The sequence below is a fragment of the Lynx rufus genome, unplaced genomic scaffold (genome assembly GCF_022079265.1).
Source record: "Lynx rufus isolate CCGP_SWC_20201006 ecotype Redwood Valley unplaced genomic scaffold, mLynRuf1.p SCAF_6, whole genome shotgun sequence".
Classification (NCBI taxonomy): domain Eukaryota; kingdom Metazoa; phylum Chordata; class Mammalia; order Carnivora; family Felidae; genus Lynx; species Lynx rufus.
This window is the reverse complement of record NW_025814878.1, coordinates 133864203-133886447: the sequence shown is the minus strand read 5'-3', so window position 1 is coordinate 133886447 and position 22245 is coordinate 133864203. Positions and strand designations below refer to the sequence as shown.

Genomic DNA, 22245 nt, shown 5'->3' with positions numbered 1-22245 from the left:
TCAACCAACTGAACCACTCAGGTGTCCCCCTGGAATTTCATTTTATACTCTCTACAGCTGGAGAGGTTTATTTTCTGATAAGATACCATTCATGAGCAGTTATGGATTCTCAACTGTATCTGGACATCACATGGTCATACCCTGAATTTATTGATTCCCTAAATATTTACTGAATGCCAGCAGCAGGCCCTATGCCAGGAGAAGGAAATATAATTCTTGGCCTCAGGAAGCTCCCAGTCTTCACGTCGTGCTTCTCTTCCACCAAAGTCCAAGCCTTCTCTCTATGGATCTAATTGAATGCTGTTTGCAGATTCTCCTCGCTATAGTAAGCATCCATCTTACACATTAGCCATATTACAAGCTCATGACTTGTACAGAGAAGGAAAGAGAATCTGTGAGTGGCTTGATGTTTGGTCCCCTGCGTGGAGGACTGTGCCCGTGATGCTGAGGGACACAGCCACCTTTGTGCCTGTGTTGTGCTCACAGCATCTTGTAGTGGTAGAGGAAACATACCTTTGGCATCTTAGAAAGGCAAAGAAAGCAAGTCTAAAGATAGGACATGGTGGGGGGAGGGGATGACAACCTTTTAACCTTTTAAACAACCATGTTTCAGTTCACTTTGTTCCTGTTTGCTCTGAGAAGGGGGAAAATAAAGAACTCTAATTACAAACTCCTCGTTTCTCTCAACTATACTATTTTCAACCCTATATAATTTGTACAGCTGAAGTGGCAAATGCTTGCTTGTAAATGTGAAGAGAAGGTGCTCTCATTTAATGCTTAGAGAAGACTGACTCTGATTTAAGCAAAAGAAAACTTCGCCATGGCCCTTTGATTCATGACTTGTAATCATTGCAGAGCCGCCATCTTGTCCTGCATGGCCTTGTTCCTTGGCCTTGAGGGAATCTGCCCTTCTGAAGCCCCTGCTCTCTCACCTCCCGTATCTCTTTGTCTCTTGGATCAGGTGACTGAGGTCACAGTCACAGTCACAGTCACAGATGACTACTGCAGTGGGACCCACGGCTGGATTCCTGGAAGGGCCTCTCATGATGCTTAGGAATGGCGCTCGCTGTATCCCTCACCTGAGAAGTTCGTTCCCAAGATAGAAATTTGATCCCTGTGGCTGGAGCGGCCTAGTCAGCATTTCTACCAGGTCCCAAGAAGAGGTCAGAAGCTATTCACTGAATACTTAGCAAGGGGCTAGATGACTTGTGTGTATGATTTTTTTATGAAATATAAAGGCATCTCGACAAACTCTTGGGTGAGTATTGCCATCTCTGTGTTGCACATAAAAGAGGCTCAACAAAACGGAAGTGACTCAGCTCAGAGTTACCCTGCTAATAATAGACGTACCGGCTTTGACCCTGAGTCTCTCAGAGTAATAACCCATGTCCTCTCCACCACAGCACATTCCCTCCCTTGAATCAGAGAGCACTCGATGGGGAAGGGAGCTGGCAGGAACCGCTTAATCACTGGCAGATGAAATGATTTCTACCCTCACTCTCCTACTCCCTGGGAACCTATCCACGTGGGTAAACACATGTCACATCAACGATTGTCCCAGCGCTTTGCCTACTCAACTCGAAACCCGAAGACGGTATGGTTCGATACACGACTTACATCCAAGTGTTCGCTATCATGTGGAGGAAAAGTTCCATAAAACTCATTTTTCTTCTTTTGTTCTTCTTTCCTGCATTGAGGCATTACGTAGCCGTCGCAACAATCACTCCCAGGTTCAGATATCATTCTTTGCCTTAACTTGATGATTTACAAATATTTTTAGTATCAGCTTCTTTTTCAAACGCAATGTTGCGTGAAACCTCAATATATAAAACTGCTAAGGCAAAATGTTGGTAGTATAATGTTTGTTAGATCTCAATGTATAATGCTGACTTCTAAAACCAAGAAGAAAGAACAATGAGGCTTTGTGATGAACACAGAAATTTGAAATCAGTGTTACAGATGACAGCTGCAGGCTTCTCTAAGCTCAGTTTCCAATCTATCCCCTTTTGTTGGGAGTAGTTTGTTTTTTCTTTTTTAATATTGTTGCACGTTACTGAGAAATCCTGGTTCCCTAAACTAAGGAGTTGCAAATAAGAACAGTGTATTTTAGGGTGTTTTTTTCAAACAGATACCTTGCAATCTCAGGATATTTTTTTCACCTAAACTTATTTAAGACGTATTCACTTAACACAAAAGGAAGAGTAGAAGTGGCTCCTTTTAAAGTTGAAGCCATTAACACTATGAAACAATTTGCATTCTGTAATTGGTAAGCTTGCAATGTGGGGAACCAATGATAGCTTCCTTGGCCACTCTGAAATTTTCCATTAGAGACAGAAAACACTTTTCAAATTATAACATTAATGAGATGCTCTTCAATGTCTATTCAGTTTCAGAAGCCACAAATTTACCTTGTTTTTCATGGCGAGTGCCCTCTGGCTTGGGATTTCATCACTGACAATTGGCCCACCATATGCATGTTACCTTTGACACCTCATTGCCAATAAATCACTTCGCTGCACCGTTTTACGCGATATGCTTACTGACGTATTGTTACATGCCAAAATCCACCAAGGACAAGAACTCGGGCTGTGTTGTCTGGCCTGAGCCAGTAATTGAGTATGAGGCACTCATGCTATATCAGGGTGCTTACTGGTGGAATTCCATGTGAGTGGACGTAGGAAGCCCTTAAGTTTATGTGCTAAAAATAAAAAGGGAAAAAATGAGGGCAGGTTGCAGTGTTTCTACTTAAAGGGTGGCAAATATATGCGTTGAGGTGACAGGAGAAGCTTTGCTTTGGGATCTCAACAAACCTGGCTGTACCCGTCAGCCAGTTAGTCATCTCCACCATGTCATAATGGAAGTTTCGTGTTAACTACCAGGGTGACTGAGAGTCTCATTCTGGAGAACTCTACTATTGTCTCCTTTAATCTGCACAATAAAATCTAGTAAATATTGAAGATAGACTTGCTATCAAAATGGAATTAAGGAAACACTGCACACCGGCAAGAACACTTTAGATTCCTCTCCAGTTGGGTTGTTAAAGTGGTTCGGATGGTTTGGATGCCTACACACACATCTGTTGTAGATTTCCTCTTGTGCCTTAGTCTAGCCCAGTGGTTTTCAAACTTGACTGTTCATGACAGTTAGGGGACAGGGCGGTATAAAAAAGAACCTTTTCTACTATTTGTGGTGGGTAATACAGGGGACATCTATTCACACATTAATCCTTATTGAGTGGCTTCTCTGTGCAAGGACTGTATGGATGCTGGCTGGGTTGGAGCAGTGAGCACAACTCCTGCCTTCCAGAATTATCATTCTAGGGTAAAGACAAACATTAAGCAAACAAGAAATGCACGACATAGTGTCTGCTGTGAAGAAGGCTCTGGAGAAAATGTACAGTTAGATAAGAAGAGACAGAGGGAGGCTGCTCTCTTAGGGTGATCAGAGAGAGACGTATGAGCGGAGACCTGAATGAAGGGGACGCATTTTGTGGTTTGCCAGAGGAGAAGCGCTCTAGGTAGGAACAGGGTTGTGTCTGACCCATGAAAAAAGAACAGGGAAGCTGGTATGTCAGAGCAGAGCAAAGGAAGGAGGTAGGCAGGAGATAGATTTGTGTGTGTTGGGGGGGGCATGGGTGAGTGGGTGAGGGGTATCACATAGTTGGGATCAGATCCTATAAGGCCTTCTAAGCCTTGACGAGGACCAGGACTGTAGATTTCACCATGAATGTGGTTGGAAGCCTCTGGAAGGTTTGAGTAGAAGACCACTAGGATCTGATTTATACCTTAAAACCTCAGGGATAGGGGTGCCTGGGTGGCTCAGTCGATTGAGCATCCGACTCCTGGTTTCAGCTCATGTTGTGATCCCAGGGTTGTGGGACCGAGCTCTGCATTGGGCTCTGTACTGAGTGTGGATCCTGCTTGGGAGTCTCTCTCTCTCTCCCTCTCATATATATGTATATGTGTGTGTGTGTGTGTGTGTGTGTGTGTGTGTGTATATATACATACACATATATATATATATATATATATATATATGTGTATGTATATATATACCTCAGAGATAATTTAAACCCCACACACTTTGCGCTGGGTAAGAATGTTAGAAGCTAACTCCTGCATGAAGTAATATCCTACTGTACAAGGTGTGGAGTGCTTTTTTTTCTTAATTATAGTTACTAAGTAGTGAGAAATATAATTTATAAACAAAATGCATGTGCTCCGAAGCCGCTTGGTAGAATGCTTGGGGTTTTGAAACAAGTGTAAAAGCTAGACGCTTCAGTAAGACTTAAAATAGAAATCCTATACAGAGCTTCTAAGACTCTAACTAGCACCTCAGTGCTAGTTACTGAGTGCTTACTGAGTGCTGACTCTGTCCCTTTCTGCTCCTGTGTTCTTTAGCAGTACCTTTGCCACTGAGGTCTAGTTTTCATTGTTCATCATCCTGGCAAGCTGTTTGCTTACCGAAGAGACACAGTCATTCAACAAACCGCCAGCTTCCAGTGAGAAGTGCCATTATCGGAAAGAAGCGTGTACTTTGTGTCAAGGATAGAGAACCCTCTTTTTGGAAAATAGGTCTTGTGATTCTAGGGATAGTTCTTGAATGACGTGGTAACTGGGTTCAGGATCACTTACTGGTTTTTTTTTTTTTTTAATAAAGATTTTGCTTATCTTTTGTCCTTGGCTTGGTTTCCATAAAAGAGGCATATTTTTGTGACTTTGTCCAAGTTACATTGAGCTCTTTCCTCTAGTTTATTAACCCCAAGTGCTGAGCAGACATTAGAAAGCATGATCTATTGCCCTACTCTCATAATAACATTTTTCAAGTCACTTGTCTGTTGACATATGACACGGAGAGAAAACATTTTACTGAAATTAAACAATAGTGTGTAAAGGATATTTTCGGTTACTCTAAGGTTCTTTTAGTAGGAAAAATCATTTTTAGATTGTACTGTTGTCCAATCGAAGGGTAATGATAACTATTATTTAACACCCTTTGAAAACTGTAGTAATTTATTTTATGCAAATACTTAAAGGCAAAATGCGATGCACAGATGACACATAGTGTATTTAAAATACGGTTTTCTGGGCTTTACTCCCAGGTGTTCTGATTCAGAAATCTAGGGTTGGGCATACTTTTAATTTTATTAAGTACCCCCAAGTAGACGGATGTAGGAAATGTGACTTTAGTAAATACTCCAAGGGATAGCTGCGGAAAAGCACGTTTGAGAAACGCTGCTGACTTCCTGAAGGCACGTTAACGCTGTATTATAGAAAATATCAAACGTGTCCAAAAGTAGAGAAATGGTCAAATGAATTCCCATGCCCTCATCACTTACCTTCAGCAGCTACAAACATAGTGTCATCTACACCATCCCTGCATCTAGATTATTTTGAGGCAAATTCCAAACATCGTACATATTTTAGTATTTTTAAATGTTTATTTTTGAGAGACAGAGACAGGGTGTGAGTGGGGGAGGTGCAGAGAGAGAGGGAGACACAGAATCAGAAGCAGGCTCCAGGCTCTGAGCTGTCCGCACAGAGCCTGACACGCGGCTCGAACCCATGAACAGCGAGATCATGACCTGCGCCAAAGTTGGACACTTAAACGAGTGAGCCACCCAGGTGCCCCAATATTTTAGCATCTATATAAACAATCGGGGTTCTTTCTTTTATACAAAACCACAATAGCATCATCACAGCGATTCCTTAACATCATCTAATATCCAGTGTTTATATTTCTTTAGTTGTCTTATAAATACAGGTTTCTGTTATGTTGCAGGGTTTCTGTGTTTTATGGGGTTTTTTTCTTTTACGGTTTACTTGAATCCAGATATAAATAATATTTCTGTCTCTTAAGGCTCTTTTAAACTATTGGTTTCAACTCCCATCTTTTTTCATGTTGCCATGTTTTCTGTTGAGGAAAGCAGACCGTTTGTTCAGTAGAGTTTCCCACCATCTGGATTTTGATGAGTGCATCCCTGTGGTGTTGTTAAACATGTTCCTCTGTCTCCGGCATTTCCTAGGAATTGCTAGGAAGTTCTAGAGGCATTGTTTGCTTTGCTTTGCCTGACAACTTCATAGCTGGCATTGTGTGGTGTATTTCCATCAGGAGATAGAGATCTTTGTCCACATTCGTAAGTTTATTAGAGATGGCAAGTGGTCATAGTCTAACTCTGTTATTCTCTGTTCACATCTTAGAAGGAATCATTGTTCATGAAGAGAAACTTCCCCTCATCTGTCTGCTATGTGTTTTCTCAGTGCTCCAGGTTCTATATAAAAGGCCAGACTAATACTTCATTCTTTCCCTTTCTTTACCAGTTTGCAAAATAATTTTTCTTCGTGATGTTCTCCCAAGTCACCATTTCCTAAAAGTATTACTGCTGTGAACGTAGGGCTTTAAACATACCTGGTGTGTTTCAGTCATCGTAGTTATTATTGCCCTTATTGTTACTCAAATGGCCTAATATTTGACCATTGATTGAAAACCTACTCCGTTTCACTGCCGAGTCCCGGTAATATAGTACTAGCTGTGTTTGATAGTTTCCTTGCTTTTCTGCTCCAAGCCTGAGATCAGCTTCTTTTCCAAGGAAAACCTGGTTCCTTTCAGTGAGAAATGGTATTCGGAGACCACAGTCTGGGCCACAGGGCTAGTCATTGCATCCGGGTTTCGTCAGTGGGCACAGAGAGGTAGGAAACTTCTTTCATGTGTATGTGTATGTGTTTGTGTATATGTATTATGGGGTCCGTGTGTATTTTCTAAAATAAAATACATCATGAGTTTCCGCTGATGTACCGTGAGGCTTTTCTTAACCTCATTCGTCTTGCATCAGTTTCCTTTCTCTTAAGCTACAAATAGCGATTCTCAATCACCCGGACATAATTTACTCACCTACTTTGTCTCCCACTACACTCACTACTATTTCCAAATAAAAATACCCGCGACCCTCCTGCCCACCAATATGGTCGCTTTTAACTTGTAGCTTTTTTTTTGTTTGGTTTTGATTTAGCTTTTAGTCCAGCGAGTGGGGGATAAGCAGTTACGTTATAATGTGTTCGCGTCACTTGGATTAGTTCCTCTTTGTGTGTTTGTAACTGGATATATGTTTACATCCACTGACTTAATTTTATCTGAGACTTAAAAAAATTTTTTTTTTAATTAATTTATTTTGAGAGAGAGAGAGCATGAGCAGGGAAGGGGCGGGGGGGGGGTGGACAGAGGATTCAAAGTGGGCTCAGCAGAGACCCCGATGCGGGGCTCAAACCCATGAATCACAAGACCATGACCCGAGCCGAAGTTGGGTGTTCAATGGACTGAGCCACCCAGGCACCCCATCTGAGACTTTTAAAGGAGACATTGAGAAAATTATTTTTGTTCAATAAGTGTGAGAAAATATTTAAATTTTCCTAAAAATCAAAGCCACAAAAGCAGGTGAGGTCACTGAAGTCTGTTACACATTCCTGTCCCTTTCACTCTATTTTCTCTTTTCTCTATGCATAACCATTTTTTATATATCCTTCATTTTTTCAGTATAAGCAATTCTATTATTCAGGTAGTTTTTTATATTTTTTGCCTCAATGAACATATTTATAAATTCCTTAATATAATACCCTTAATGAACTACACTCTTTTTTTTAGGTATTACCTTTTGGTTCCCTGCTATGAGTGATATTGAAATTTCTAGTAGCCCTTTCTTTCCTCTTCCCTCCTCTTTCTGTGGTTTGATTTGAAGTACTATGCTCTACTCCCACTTAGATCTGTATCCATGAGCTCGTTCTCTTTCACACGGTCCCCCATGTTTTTTTTTTAAATCATTAAACTGCCTACATGGTCAGAGTAGATAACCATACTCTATATTGTATACTGTTATACATATAACAGTACTGTCCTCCTTGGTCATCTTTGAGAAATAGACCCATAGCTGATCATGTGTTTAATGCTCACCCATCCTTACATCCGTGCCTTTCCAGCCACTCTGATTATCTGCACCTTCTCCCTCATGGATAATTAAGGAAGGACTTTGGGAATAATAACTCCTCCCTAGGCCTTTACAGACTCATAACAGATTGCTGTTGACTTGAAGGTCAGTTTGGCTGGGTGTAAAATCCTTGGCTGGGTTGCCTTTCCGGAGTGTCACTCTCTGGACTTCTACCATAAAGCCTGACTCTTGAAAAGTTGGTTGACTCTAATTTTCTGTCTGTGACAAGTGAATCACTTGGTCATTTTGCCTCAATTATCGATCATCCAAAGGATTTTTTTTTTTGGATCTTTTTTCTAGGTCAGTTTTTCCATGGTGTGTCCTCTAAATATATAGTTTCAAATCTTTTTCTACTTCTGGAAAGTCTTCTTGAGTTACAGTTTTAAGTATTTGTCTGTTTTATCACTTGGCTTTGCTTTTGAAGACTCTTACTGGAATGTTAGGTTTGATTTTCTTTGCCCGTCTTCTATTTCAGAGGCTTTGTCTTGAATCCTTTCTATCTTTTTCTTTGTTTCTTTTTGATGTCCCAAACTCTTTTTTCTTTCCAGGTTCTTCTTTTTAATTTTTTTCAAAGTTTATTTATTTTTTTGAGAGAGACAGAGACAGCATGAGTGGGGGAGAGGCAGAGAGAGAGAGAGAGAGAGAGAGAGGATCCCAAGCAGGCTTCATGCTGTCAGCACAGAGCTTGATGTGGGGCTCAAACTCACGAACCCTGAGATCATGACCTGAGCCGAAATCAAGAGTCAGATATTTAACCGACTGAACTACCCAGGAGCCCCTCTTTCCATGTTCTAATACTTCTTGGGCATTCTCTGTTGTGTGTGTTCCCTCTTATGTTTCTTCCTGTTTAGTCTTTATTTCTAAATTATTTTTTTTTCTTTTACTTAAATACTTCCTTGGTTCTATTGCCCTTGTATCCAAATACTACTTTTCCCCAATCACTTCATTTCTGAGTTTTTGATTAGATTTGTGTTCCCTTGTTAACTTGTTTTGTTTTCTCAAGTTTCTTTTAGTTCTTTTGAAGTATTAATTTGAAGATTTCATCTGTTTGGGGGCATGTCTCTGTGGGAAGCAGGTTACTCTGATTTTTATTCCTTTTCTTTTTCTCATAATAACTGTGCATTGGATTTGACCATGATCCTATTTGGCGCTCATTCTTAAGTGAAATGAATGTCCCTGAATTTAGGGGCAAGGGATAGGCCAGAAAAGCTTTTCTAGCCACTCAGCTCTAGAGCTCCCTCTTCTGTTGTTCCCGTGAAATGACAAAATACGGTTCATACATTCTTAGCGGTATCCTTGGCTTCCCTCCACTTGTATCCTTTCATCTGTCCCCTCGCTTTTCTTTGACCTCGCTCAAGGTGGATTTTGCTCTCCAAAGTTTTTCCTCAACTCAGTAGTTGAGTCCTAGGAAGAAGCTTAGTGTTATTGATTTTTTTTTTAAGTTTATTTATTTTGAGAGAGAGAGCATGAGCAGCAGAGGGGCAGAGAGAGAGGGAAAGAGAGAGAATCCCAAGCAGGTTCCGCACCACCAGCACAGAGCCCCATGCGGGGTTTGAACCCACGAACCGGCGGATCGTGACCTGAGCTAAAACCAAGCGTCAGACGCTTACCTGACTGAGCCACCCAGGCGCCCCTTGATCTTAACAGATTATCAGCTCCATACCACTCAGACACTTTTAGACCCTCCTGTGGTCTCTTCCTTTCACCCCATGAACTGGATTCTGCAGGACTCCTGGCCAGTTTTGTTGCTGGGCCCCAAATAGCTCACCAGATTGCTTATCTTCCAGCGAGGATCTTTTGGAGATTTGGGGCTTACCATAAAGCCTACTCACTGCCTTTTCTCCAACTCTCTCCTACAGAGGTATCACTGACATTGTCACATATGTCATTTCTAAATTACCAAGGTCAGTAGCTCGTAAACCATTCAAAGATACAAGGTATGTCAGGGTTAAGGATGGGTTAGGATTGTGGACTCTCAGTAAATAGTAGCTCTGTGGTGGAAGAAAAAAAACCCATTGGATCTTTCTGGTACACATTCAAACGATCTGGGCGGGTAAGTCATTCTCTGCCCCTTTCTCTCCCCGATAACCCGACACCCCGGCAAGTTCCTGCCTCCCCAAAGCGACTTGTTAAAACTTTGCAAATGTAGTTGCCCAATTGCCATTAACCATCACATTTTCCCTCTTGGCTTTTAATAGCTGGATAGGTTTACAGAAAAGAAAATGATACACTTTTTTCTATTTTGTGCTTTTCAAATTCTTTGAGGCCCTTCATGGCGTGGAAGACAGGATCAGCAAAGTCCGTAGCGTCTGTTACATTTGGCACCTTTTGGCAAAGGGTCTGCTTCCTGTGAGTTTAAATTTAGATCCACTGAGAATCTGAGAAATTCGGTAATGAAAGGAGCACTTTGGATTTTCCTCTTTGGGAGGCTTTCTTTATTAAATTCCATTAATGATTCTGTTCAGCTTTATTCCCATCTTATGTGAGAGACTAGAATAGCAACTCGAATTGCTTCTTCCCCTCACAGAGTTCTTTCTTCATTCGGCATTGACCGAGTGCCTCCCAGGTGCCAGGCTGGAGGGCATTCTCCACGTAACCACCAGCCTCTTTTCTCCATCGTATTATTTTAAGAGTTTCTCGGTAGCCCGCTCACCTAACAAGGGCTGTTAATGAATTTGTCTGTTTCTTAAATATTTTTCTGGCATCCTCCTTGATGGGTTTTTAAGTGAAAATCATCCTGGCATAAAACACACAATGTAAACAGTAGAGCGGGCTAGTCCTATAATTATATATGCTCGGAGTATGAGAGTCTACGGAGGGAAAATAACCTGGCATTCTTTAGTTCACTGCTAAAGATGACTAGGTTTCTCATTTAAAAAAAATTTTTTTTTAATGTGTGTTTATTTTTGAGGGAGAGACAGAGAGACAGAAAGACAGAGTGTGAGTGGGGGAGGGGCAGGGTAAGGGAGACACAGAATCGGAAGCAGGCTCCAGCCTCTGAGCCGTCAGCCCAGAGCCCGACGCGGGGCTCGAACTCACGGACCGCGAGATCATGACCTGAGCTGAAGTCAGACATTTAACCGACTGAGCCACGCTGGTGCCCCTGGGCTTCTCATTTTTAACTAAAATCGACTATTTCTAAGACAGAGAGATTGAACATCCTCTTTACCTTCCTCTTTATAACTCTGAAACCTGACCCAAGAGCTGGCATTTTCTGTGTTGTGTTCCGAATCAGAGCCCTATGATGTGTCGCACTCGTAGTATTTTAAATAGGGACAGGAAGGGAGGACAGATAAAGAGGAGCTGTTTAATCCCGCCAGAGGCTCTTAGCAGCATCCGTGGTTCTCTTTCTTGGCTCTCTTTCTTGGCCTCTAAGCACGACCTCTAAGGAGGCCTTGGCCACGGTCACCGCCTCTCCAGCTAGCACGCTGCCGTGCTGTGAGTGCGGATGTCAGCAGGGCCAGTTAGCGTGGCATCCGCTCCTGGACAAGAAGGCCCTGTGGGCAACGCGTTTCCAGATGCAGGGAGCTCTTCTGTACCGTCTGCCGCTCAGCGGCCTCGGTCATGGCCAAATCCTACTCTGCCCGGAGCCAGCCCAGCCATTTAGGAAGCGGCGGACAGAAAGCACATCCTCACGTGCGCTGGAACAAAGAGGAATACCACCAATCCTTTATACGCTAATGAAATCATGTAAGAACAGGAAGAAAACACGAGGAGTTACGATTTTCTGTGTTTCTCGTTGGCAAATAGTACAGCAAAACTCTCCGGGAGTCTCGTCCGTTCTGTTGAGTGTTTGGCAGAAGAGTAGCGAACGGGGTTATGAATTGTCCCTTTGCTCACCAGCCACTTCTGGCCTCTACTTCCTGTGGCCCAGCTGACTGGCGGTCTGCTCAATAGCTTAGTACACGGGGCGTGTGACAAACACGAGCGTCCCCCGAAGGAGACGGAAGTCTGCCACGCACCTGTGCTGCGCGGCCCTCACGTGTGTGACGTTTGCGTGTGCGGTTTGAGGCACCTCGGCCGTGGCCAGAACCTTCCGTGCAGCCCGCGCACCTGTTACCGAGCGGAACAGTGAGGGCAGCAGCAGGTGGATTCTCAACATTTGGCAGCCCCAGAGCTCAGTCCTCAGACCTCTTCGGCTTTCCCGTTGATCTCTTAAAACCGTCTCAAAGCTGACAGCTTCTCTAGCCGGCCCTCTCCTTTCGGTGTCAGACTCGGATAGCCCCCCACCCGGCAAGCACCCCCATTTGTATGCGCCCTTGCCCTTCTCCCTCACCGGGCCGCTCCCACTCTTCCCACCTCAGGAAATGGCAGCCCCCTCCTTCCATTTGCTCTGGCCAAAGGCTCTGAGGCCGCCCTTGACTCCTCTGTCTCCTGCACAACCCACCCCCCTGCCCCACACCACCCTTACCTCTGGCCTGGAATATTGTAGCAGCCTCCTCACTGGTCTTTCTGCTTCTACCTTTGCTGCCGTAAAGTAGCCTCAACACAGCCTCCAGAAAGGACGTGTTAAAACAGAGTTCAGGCCTGGTCGTTCCTCTGATCAAAACCTGCCGATGGCCTGACCGTTCATTTCGAAGAACCAGAGACCTTATTATGGCCGAAAGAGCGCATCATAGCCACCCCTGTCCCGGCCCCTGACTTCATTTCCTGCTCTCTTCCCTCCCCCTCCCCCCAACTTAGCAAGCCCAGCCCCAGCCACACCAGCCCCCACCTCGATGCTCCTTTCTTACCATGTCAGGCAGGGGCCTACCCCAGGACATTTGCGCCTTCAGTTCCTTCAACCTGAAATGCTCTTCCTTAAGACACCACATTGCTTTCTTCATTTTCCCGAGGCTTTTGCTCAAGTGTCACTGTCTCCATGGAGCCTCTTTTATTTTTTTAATTTTTTTATGTTTATTTATTTTTGAGAGAGAGAGAGATACAGAGCACAAGTGGGGGAGGGGCAGAGAGAGAGGGAGACACAGAATCCGAAGCAGGCTCCGGGCTCCGAGCGGCCAGCACAGAGCCCGACACGGGCTTGAACGCGTGAACCATGAGATCATGGCCTGAGCTGAAGTTGGATGCTTAACCGACTAAGCCACCCAGGCGCCCTTCTATGAAGCGTCTCTTGACAGACTTTTGAAAATTGTGTTCTAGACCCCTGCCCTAGCTCCTTTTCCTTTATCTTTCTCCTTAGCATGTACCACCATTTAACGGAAAGTATTTCATGGTGAAACTGTGTGTTTATTTCCGTGAAGATGGGTAATTACTTTTTGTTGTTGTTGATCATTCTGTCCCAGCGTCTAATGCAATGCCTGACACGCAGATCCTCAACAAATAAATTGGTTAAGAGAGCGTGGACAGCAATAAAAGACTAGCACTTATTGAACAACTACTACGCGCCGGGCACTGGGCGAAGTGATTTGTGTTTCTTAAGTCCCCCAACAGCCCCGTAGGTAGGTTATTTCTCTCCTTGTACGAACGAGAAAATGGAGCTCTAGAGAAATTCAGTATTTGCCTTCAATCTCATAGGTCAATGGGAGCGGCCAGACATGAGCCTGACCGTGCCCGTCTGCAGAGCCTCACCCTCTGCTGCCCCTGGTAAAAGACAACCCGTACACCCTCCGCTGGCTCCGGCTCGGCCCTTTCCCACTCCAGTCCACACTCCCGTCTCCTGCTGAGGTCGTCTGTGATCTCCGCGTCCTTGGATGTGTTGTGTGCCCTTACCAGTCTCTTCTGACTTCATTTCTCAACCGCCTGGCCAGTGCTGCTCATTCCCTCCTTTCCACAACACCTTCCTCCCTCGGCGTCCTTCACGCCATTCTCTTCTGATGCCCATTCTCCCCCTTCCTGTCCGTTCTTCCGAATGCCGTTTTCAGCGTTCCTCCTCTGCGTGCTCTCTACACCCACGTGCCAGCGTTCCTCGCGGCCCCGGCCTCGGGCCACTTCTCTCCTCCGGTTCCGTTTTCACCCCCGACGATCTCATCCCAACGCCCAGCTCCACGATGGACGCAGATTCCTGCATCTATACCTTCAGGCCAGATTTCTCCACAACCTCGGGCCTCTCTACCCGGCGGCCCGCCTGGCAGCGAGCTCCATTTAGATATCACAAAGGCACCTTTGCTGGACATGTTCAGGGCCAAAGTTATAACCCTCTCCCTCCCACCAAATCTCATCTTGGTCCCGTTCTCCACCTCGGCCACGGGCATCATCTGGTTACCCAGGACAGACGCCCAAAAGCCATCCTTGAAGTGTTCTTCTCTATTTTCCTCTGCCTCTGCCACCAAGTCCTACTGGTCCCGTGTCTTAAATATCTTTTGGATCTACCTACTTCTCCCCTTCCCCCCGGCTTCCACCTCCCTCTAGGATCGCCCACTTCGCCGACCTCCTTCCACCATGTCGAGCGATTCCCCATCACCCTGCACGTTTCTCCGAGAGCTGTTTTCACATATAAGCTTATCTATTTGTGCCATCATGTCGTATCTTTCCTGCCCGACCAGAATGGAAGCTCTGTGAGTGTAGGACCCTGCCAGTTTTCTTCATTCAACCTGTACCCCCTGACAGCTTAGCGCTTGACCTATAGGAGACAGTCCGCACGTATTTGATTTGTTGGATGAAAAAAGAAGGCTGAGAGGAAGTGAGAAGAATATTCAAAAGCAGATAGAAAACTGTGCTGTATAGACCCATAACAAATAGATGGTTATTTCTAGTGCTGAGTCATCAAAGAAAGGTTAAAATTTGTTCGTTATTCTCCATTTTAGAAGGCAGGTACGTAGATATAAAATTAGGAAAGAAATCTTTGGGGTATCTGGGTGGCTCAGTGGGTTAAGCATCTGACTCTTGGTCTCGCCTCAGGTTGTGATCTCACGGGGCATGAGTTGGAGCCCCGCGTCGGGCTCTGCGCTCACGGCGTGGAGCCTGCTTGGGATTTTGTCTCTCCTTCTCTCTGCCCCTCCCTGCTTGTGCTCTCTGTCTGTCTCTCTCTCTCAATAAATAAACTTTTTAAAAAAAAGATTAAAAAAAGAAATCTTAGAAAAATATCCATTCAGTAAGCAAAGTTTTAAGAAGGCAAAGAAAGGGGTGCCTGGGTGGCTCAGTCGGTTGAGCACCAGACTTCGGCTCAGGTCACGATCTCACAGTTTGTGGGTTTGAGCCCCGCGTCAGGCTCTGTGCTGACAGCTCGGAGCCTGGAGCCTTCTGCTTTGGTTTCTGTGTCTCTCTCGCTGTCTGCCCCTCCCCCACTCACACTCTGTCTGTCTGTCTCTCTCTCTCAAAAATAAACATAAAAAAAAAAAGAAGGTGGAGAGATTAAGTTAATTTATGCCACTGCTTCATTTCCTGACAATGCAGACAAATGTTTACATGTAACTGTGAGTACAAATAGCACGTCCTCACTTATCCGTGCCAATAGAGGCTGAGGCAACACAGATAATTGAAATTACAGTGCATAAGGAAGGGGATTGATTGATTTGCATGCTTTTCCTTAATCATGGAGGAATTGCCAGAGAATCTAAAAAATGGGCAACAGGAAAAGGGAGAAACAGTAAGAATCTTGGATAATCCCCCACTGGATAATTCAGATTTAACTGGGTCTGTTTTGATGTGTGCACATGTTTCTGAACACGGAAAAGGATGAACCCACAAAATATTATAAATGCCAGTTTTCAAAGGCTTTTGGAAAATGCAGCTCATAGCATAAAGTATCAAATTAATTTAGGGTCTCACTTGTTTCCATCGGATTTGGGCACGTTGAATCCTGAGATAATAGTTTGGCGTCCGTGTTCACGGCACTTTTCACTTTTCGAAGATTCTCTGAGGTTAGAGGATGTGTGGTGACCCTCGTCTCCCAGATGAGGAAACAGGGGCACAGAGCCCATCTGTGGCTTACCTGGGCTTTGGAAATAAATTCCTCGGAGAGCCATCAAGACCTAGGCAGCAGCATCCCTAGTTCTGCTTTTGTTTGAGAACTGTTCTTATTTTCGTTCTCTTTCATGCTGCTTAATCCAACCTGTTTCGTCCCGCTGCCCATCACGTTAGACCGAAGAAAGAACTTAAAACGGGATGGATTGTGTTTGACAGTAAGGAGCTGCACAGCTGAATTCCATCAAGCACAAATGTGCCCGCGGCCCCAAAGGCGCTAAAACATGACAGCGGTGTTTTATGGCAGCCTCACCTGGGCTCCGTGTGGCAAGACGATGTTTAACCTGGAAAGACATCTCTCTTTGTAGCGGCAGGTCTCAGTTATTTACCGCCTCTAAGATCTCCTAAGACCACTTGGCTTTCCTTTTCTTCCTTAAAGCCAGATATAAAGTGTAACTTGATATTGTACAGCCGTTTCCCGCGCGGTCCACGCGGAACTTGGTTTATCTGCTAATTGTATTAACGTTGCCAGTGAAGAAGTGTTCCAAAGGTGTGGATCACCAATTACCTTCTGGTAGAGCCATTATGAACTAATGACCAGTAGTAGGTATGTGCTCAGCCTGCCCACATGGAATGCGAAAAAGAAAATAAGATTTTTTTGCCTCCCATTTAGATAATTATTTTTTCAGTCTTCATAGATGTTTCCAAGATCTCTCCAGAGCTGCCTCTTTTCACCCAGCTCCCAAATCTGATGCACAAAGGAAAATAATTTGGGTCAAAACCCATCACGTGTTCGTTGTATTGACGCTGTAGAGGAAGTTAAACGCTGCACGGTGAAAGGCCTTTGCACATCTTTAGAGCAGAATATGATTGTTGCATGTTACTCTGAACTGAGAGGTGAGGATTTAGCTCTGTGGTGCCTCAGAAAATATCAAAAGAGTTTTAAAACATTAGTTTTGAGAGATTGGAATACATAGAAACTCAGAGTGTTTGAACGTCGGCCCAGACGTTGGCAGACTTCCATTCAGATTTCGTTGTGAGTAAAATGTGTACTCAGCAACTAGGTTCAAGCCCTTAGTAGTTTGTAAGCACATCTCTCTGCTTTTTCTAGATCGTTGCAGAAAAAAAAAATAGGTTAAGCAAATTTTGTGGTGGAGCTTATGCGTGCACAGACATGTATAAGGCCTCTGCATCTTCCAAACTTGGAAAGCATATTTTAACAGCACAAGTATATCTATGCGTTTGATCTACATCAGAGCCTCTCACATGCTTTTTAATTATACCGTTTAAATGTTTTACCTATTAAATCTGTTTGGTCTTCAAGCTGTAAACATCACACACAGCTAATAAGCTTTAGGAAAGAAAAGGAAATTGACATTTAGTATAGAGGTTCTACAAAACCAATGAAAAACTATGCAAATGAGCTATAGAACAGACAGATTTGCATATCCTTGTTGGTTTCATGATGATATTCTCAGCATGAGCCTGGCAGACTTGCCTTTTTACCTCTTGGGATGATGCATGTACTAGCGGTCGAGCCCTGCAGGGTCAATTTAACAAGTGTAACATTGTGATTTTCCATGCGGTTTCTCAGAACCACTGAGCAAAATGCTGCGATAAATAGTGACAGAGGAAATCGATTTTTGAAGTAAATACTTTTGGAGGACGGGGGTTGGGAGGGACACTCTACCGCTCTTTAATGTTGCCAAGGTAGGACAAACAATTTTTGGTACCGGTGCTGTGGCATTTCAAAGTACACACACACACACACACACACACACACACACACATCACTCACTCACTCACCAATTCTGACACTCTCTTGTTACCATCATGCTCACCCCCCAAAACTCCTGCTCAGAGACTGGATAGATTTTGCAAGCCTCCTTCGGCTGCATCAGGGTCTCACAGAAAAGGAAGCTAAGGAAATCTGCCTTTGCCACCGTCCTGTTGGAATAATAAGTAGCCTGGTTAATAGTACAAAGTGCCAGACATTGATATATGGAAGCATACTCGCATAGTGGCTAAGAAGGATTCTGATATTGTCAGGACCGGGATTTGAACTCAGCTCTGGCATCCCTCCCTACCTTGGTTTCTCACCCATAAATGGGCATAATAAGGTGGTAGGGAGATTAAATGAGAGTATGCAATCTACTCCCAACTACCTCGCTTATAGTAAACACCTAATAGTGCCATTATCTTGAAATGCTTTCAAAATTATCACCATGTTTTACTTTGTAAAGTGCAAATTTTTTTTAAAAAATCGAAGTAGCTTTCTGAAGAAGAGAAAGGAAATGAAATTCACCCCTGAAATGTACTTGGAGAATTTTAGAGGGTCTTTTCCAAGTTGTTATAAAACACCTCTGAAGTAAATTTGCCCATTTCTGCCCACACCAATTCTATAACATTCCAGGGATAAAATCTGCACTTGGGTTTAAAAATAAAACGGGTAGAACAAACTGAATTAGAAGTCGTTGGCAGACATCCCCCCCAGCAGAATGTTCTCTCAATTGGTGGTATCGCAATAAAAGAGAAAATGTATATATTTTTTTAAAGCTGCCCTCGCCACCCCCCCCATCCCTCCAGCCAGTTGGATTTCTCTCTTGTAAAAACCCCAGTATCCTTGGATTTCATCTCACCCCTCCCTCTGATATGTGCACCCCCCACCACTCCCACCCCCTGAAAATAAACCACATCCGCATAGACACATCCTCCTTCCCGAGAAATCGCCGGGCAGCGTTGTCCTCTGATACCGTATATGTGCATACTGGACTGCACGGAGGGCCGTCACAGAAACACGGGAGGCTCTGATGTGTTCAGTTGTGAAGACTGCCAAGAAAGAGAAAAATTCTCCCATGTATTCCCATCTCTCCCGCCCCTTTTTTCTTCGGTAAATATTCAGGCCCTTTTTAGAGAGGCTTTTGATAACGTGTTATCCCAGCAAATGCCATTAACCTGCATGTACATAGGACTCCCCGGTCCTGTAGGAATGGCTTCGTGAAGAGAGTAGGATTGGGTGGAGGATCCTGTCACCACACACACACACACACACACACACACACCACAACACTCACATGCATGCGCACACACACACACACACACACACACCAGCCACCCCCAACCCCTCATCACCATAGAAATTATGTAAAAACTAGACGTTCTTCTCTCCCTCACACAGGCAATCTCATCTTTCCCAAAAATGGAAGGGGAAAACGCTTTCTTTGGCTGAGCCATATGCAAAAAATTATGGAACATCTGTGTAAGTAACAACATACAACAAGACAAATTATTGGTGGTAAAAGGCAAAACCCTTGTTTCAAAAACATGTCTGGAGATAGTGTGTATACAGAACCTTGCTTTGTGTTAATTACGCATAATAACTGTCAGCTTTGCAGACCATGGGCTGGGCTCTCAATAACTCAGGGTCTTTTCCTGTTTTGTTCTATCCTTCCTTCCTTCCTTCCTTCCTTCCTTCCTTCCTTCCTTCCTTCTTCTTTCCTTCCTTCTTTCCTTCCTTCCTCTCTCCCTCCCTCCTCCTTCCTCCCTTCCTTCCTTCCTCCCTCCCTTCCTTCCTCCCTTCCTTCCTCCCTTCCTCCCTCCCCCTTCCTTCCTCCCTCCCTCCCTCCTCCTTCCTTCCTTCCTTCCTTCCTTCCTTCCTTCCTTCCTCCCTTCCTTCCTTCCTTCTTCCCTCCCTCCCTCTTCCTTCCTTCCTTCCTTCCTCCCTCCCTCCCCCCTTCCTTCCTCCCTCCTCCTTCCTTCCTTCCTTCCTCCCTCCCTCCTCCTTCCTTCCTTCCTTCCTCCCTCCTTCCCTCCCTCCTCCTTCCTTCCTTCCTTCCTCCATCCCTCCCTCCTCCTTCTTTCCTTCCTTCCTTCCTTCCTTCCTCCCTCCCTCCCTCTTCCTTCCTTCATTCCTTCCTTCCTTCCTTCCTCCCTCCCTCCCTCCCTCCCTCCCTTCCTTCCTTCTCTCTCTCCTTTTTGATTGATGTTGAACTAACTGTATAGCTTTATTTCAATAGTTGCTATGACCTGGACAATGAAATGAGAAACACGGGGGACTCGGTGGCTCACGTTTGAAAATGCAGTGGTGGGCAGATGGCCCCCTTCACCCCTGATCCATCCACAGTTAGCTTCCAATGGGAATCGAAGACCAAGGTGTGGGCCCCAGCCGGCACACTGGCTCACTGTGTGACCTTGGCAAAGGGCGCCCTTAGCCGTTTCTGCCTCAGTTTCTCTACTTGTCAAGGGCGACAGGGTAACGGTTGTGCTTGCGGTTCTTACGCGGATCGAATGGGACTAAACTGTACAACTCGGGTCCTGTCCTAAGAGAAGTTCTGACGCTGTTGTTTTGTTCGCTGAAAAGGCTCTCGGCATCTCTCGAGCACCGTGTTGTCGGCTATCTTTGCGTGTCTGCCCGTGCCAGTGGGAGACGTGGGGTCCGTCCAGTCAGTGAAGGAAAAGGCGTTTACAAGACAGGTTGTCTCTTTATGGAGAAGGGGTAATGGGGCAGAGTTGAAATCTAAGGTTCTTAAGGAGCGAGGCATACCGCAGCCACAGCTCAGCAGGTGCCCTCTCTTCACCAGAAACCCCCAAGCTCCCCGCACAAGACGAGGAGGAAGCAGGTGCAGGGACTGGTAGCCAGGGTGATCTCTGTCAGCCTCCCCAGCCTTTCTTCCCTCCGCCCCCCGTCGGTAGCCCATGTTCCAGCCACGCCTAACTCCCATTGTAATTCCGACGTTCCCTACGCGTTCACATCCGTGTTCCCCCTCATTCCGACCCAGCCCACGAAGCACCCCCCTCCAGACTTCAGCATCCCCACTCAACACCTGTCTGCTCCACAAGCCCATCTAACCACAAAGCCAGCCTGTCCCTCCTTTGGGTTACCAGATCCCATTTTAATTTTTTTTAGACTCCTTTGCTATTTATGACGCTTAGCACTGCCTGCCTGAGAGCGTAGTTGGCTGTGTGACCGCCGGAGCAGAAAAGGGCAGCCCGGCATGCCAGTTAGACGTGCAGGCGCTGGCGTGAGCCTGCCCGGGGTTCAAATCCGCCCTCTGCCATCTACTAGCACTGGAATCGGGCTACACAGTTACCTTCTCCGTCTAGTTTCCTCCCTTGCAAACTTGGCTGAAGAGGAGCTACCTCGCAAACTTGTTGCGAGGCTTGGATGAAAGCCAAGGTGTTACACCGGTGCCTGAGCACTTAAGAGACATTGGCTGCTGGTAGTCCCGGCACACAGGAGAAGACGGGCCGTGTCTTGTTTATGCTCGTATGCTCTCACGCTACACGCAGAAAAGACCCGATCCGTAAACAGCAATGTCAGTATCAGGTACATGGAGCAACGTGAAATCTGTTCGTTTGAGTCAGCTAAATAATTCAGAGTGCAGCAAGCCTCCTACAGCCCCCCATCCCTCTAGTCACTGAAAATCTGTGAGGAATCAAGAGGCTTTCAAAACAACCTCAGAGCCCTGTGGAATACATTTTCAATCGTCTTTATACGTCTGCTTTCTCTTTTGGGTGCAGACAGTTAGCAGAGCCCGATTATAAGGCATGCATATGTATGCAACATTATTTTGCAGAAGCTGAATGAAAGAATGGGAGTTGTATCCTGCCTGAATGTTTCCATCCAGGCTTCTGGGGCTTAAGGCCCTAAACAGCGGAGGCAGTTAAGGTCACTTTAAAAATGGAGCCCTTGATGCTGTGGCCCCAGCTTTAGATGCATTCACCACAAATCAGGTAGAAGAAAGTACGAGAAAAAATCAGAACTGAGAGCGACCTTTTCTTCGGGCCTTTGTAATAATACTGGATGTGTGAGAGTGTGGTTTTGAGTGCTTGCATGCGTGTGCGTGTGCGTGCGTGTGTTTAACCTTCATGCAAGAAACAAGAGAGTAGTTTCCCCTTGAAACCAGCCAACCCTCCATGAAACTTATCTCAGTGGTTCTGAGTTCACCCCCCACGACATCCGTCATGCACAGGGCAGTCCCCCCACGGCAGGATTAGCCAGTACAAAATGTCGGTAGCACCGAGGTGGAGAAACGCTGGTGGGGGGTGTCTATCCTATCTGCCCTGGAGACGACATGGCCCCCATCAGAGGCCACCTCTGGACCTGGACCATCCACTTCCACCAAAATCCTCCCCCAACCCCTGCCGTTCTTCCTACCTCCCCCCACCCACCCACCCACCCAGGAAACCCAGTCCATGAGGATAGACTCGGGGTGGGGAGCGGGGAGGGTGCTTCAGGTGAGGATATAGAGGGGCTTGTTCCGAATCTGTCCTTTGCCAGCAGATTATTTCTACTCACTTAATCTGAATCCTGCCTCGAATTGGATCTTTTACTATTGGGTTTTTTCTCAATTTTATGGTTTCATAAGACAAGATACATGCAGAAGTGGGGAAGGGTTAAAGCAGGAGGAGAGTGCTGGCTGGAG

The 22245-nt window shown here is 45.3% G+C and overlaps 1 protein-coding gene across 8 annotated transcripts in view; it reads left to right on the top strand.

The window, feature by feature from the left end:
• The window catches only part of ATXN1 (ataxin 1), a 412814-nt gene that overhangs the window by 283295 nt on the left and 107274 nt on the right, over positions 1 to 22245 (top strand). Inside the window, exon 7 of one of the 8 annotated variants that reach the window (XM_047101278.1) lies at positions 18999 to 19079. The exons of the other annotated variants lie outside the window; for them this stretch is intronic. The gene's annotated coding sequence lies outside the window, so the exon portion shown is untranslated. The remainder of the gene's footprint in view (positions 1 to 18998; positions 19080 to 22245) is intronic. 8 annotated transcript variants of the gene reach the window in all.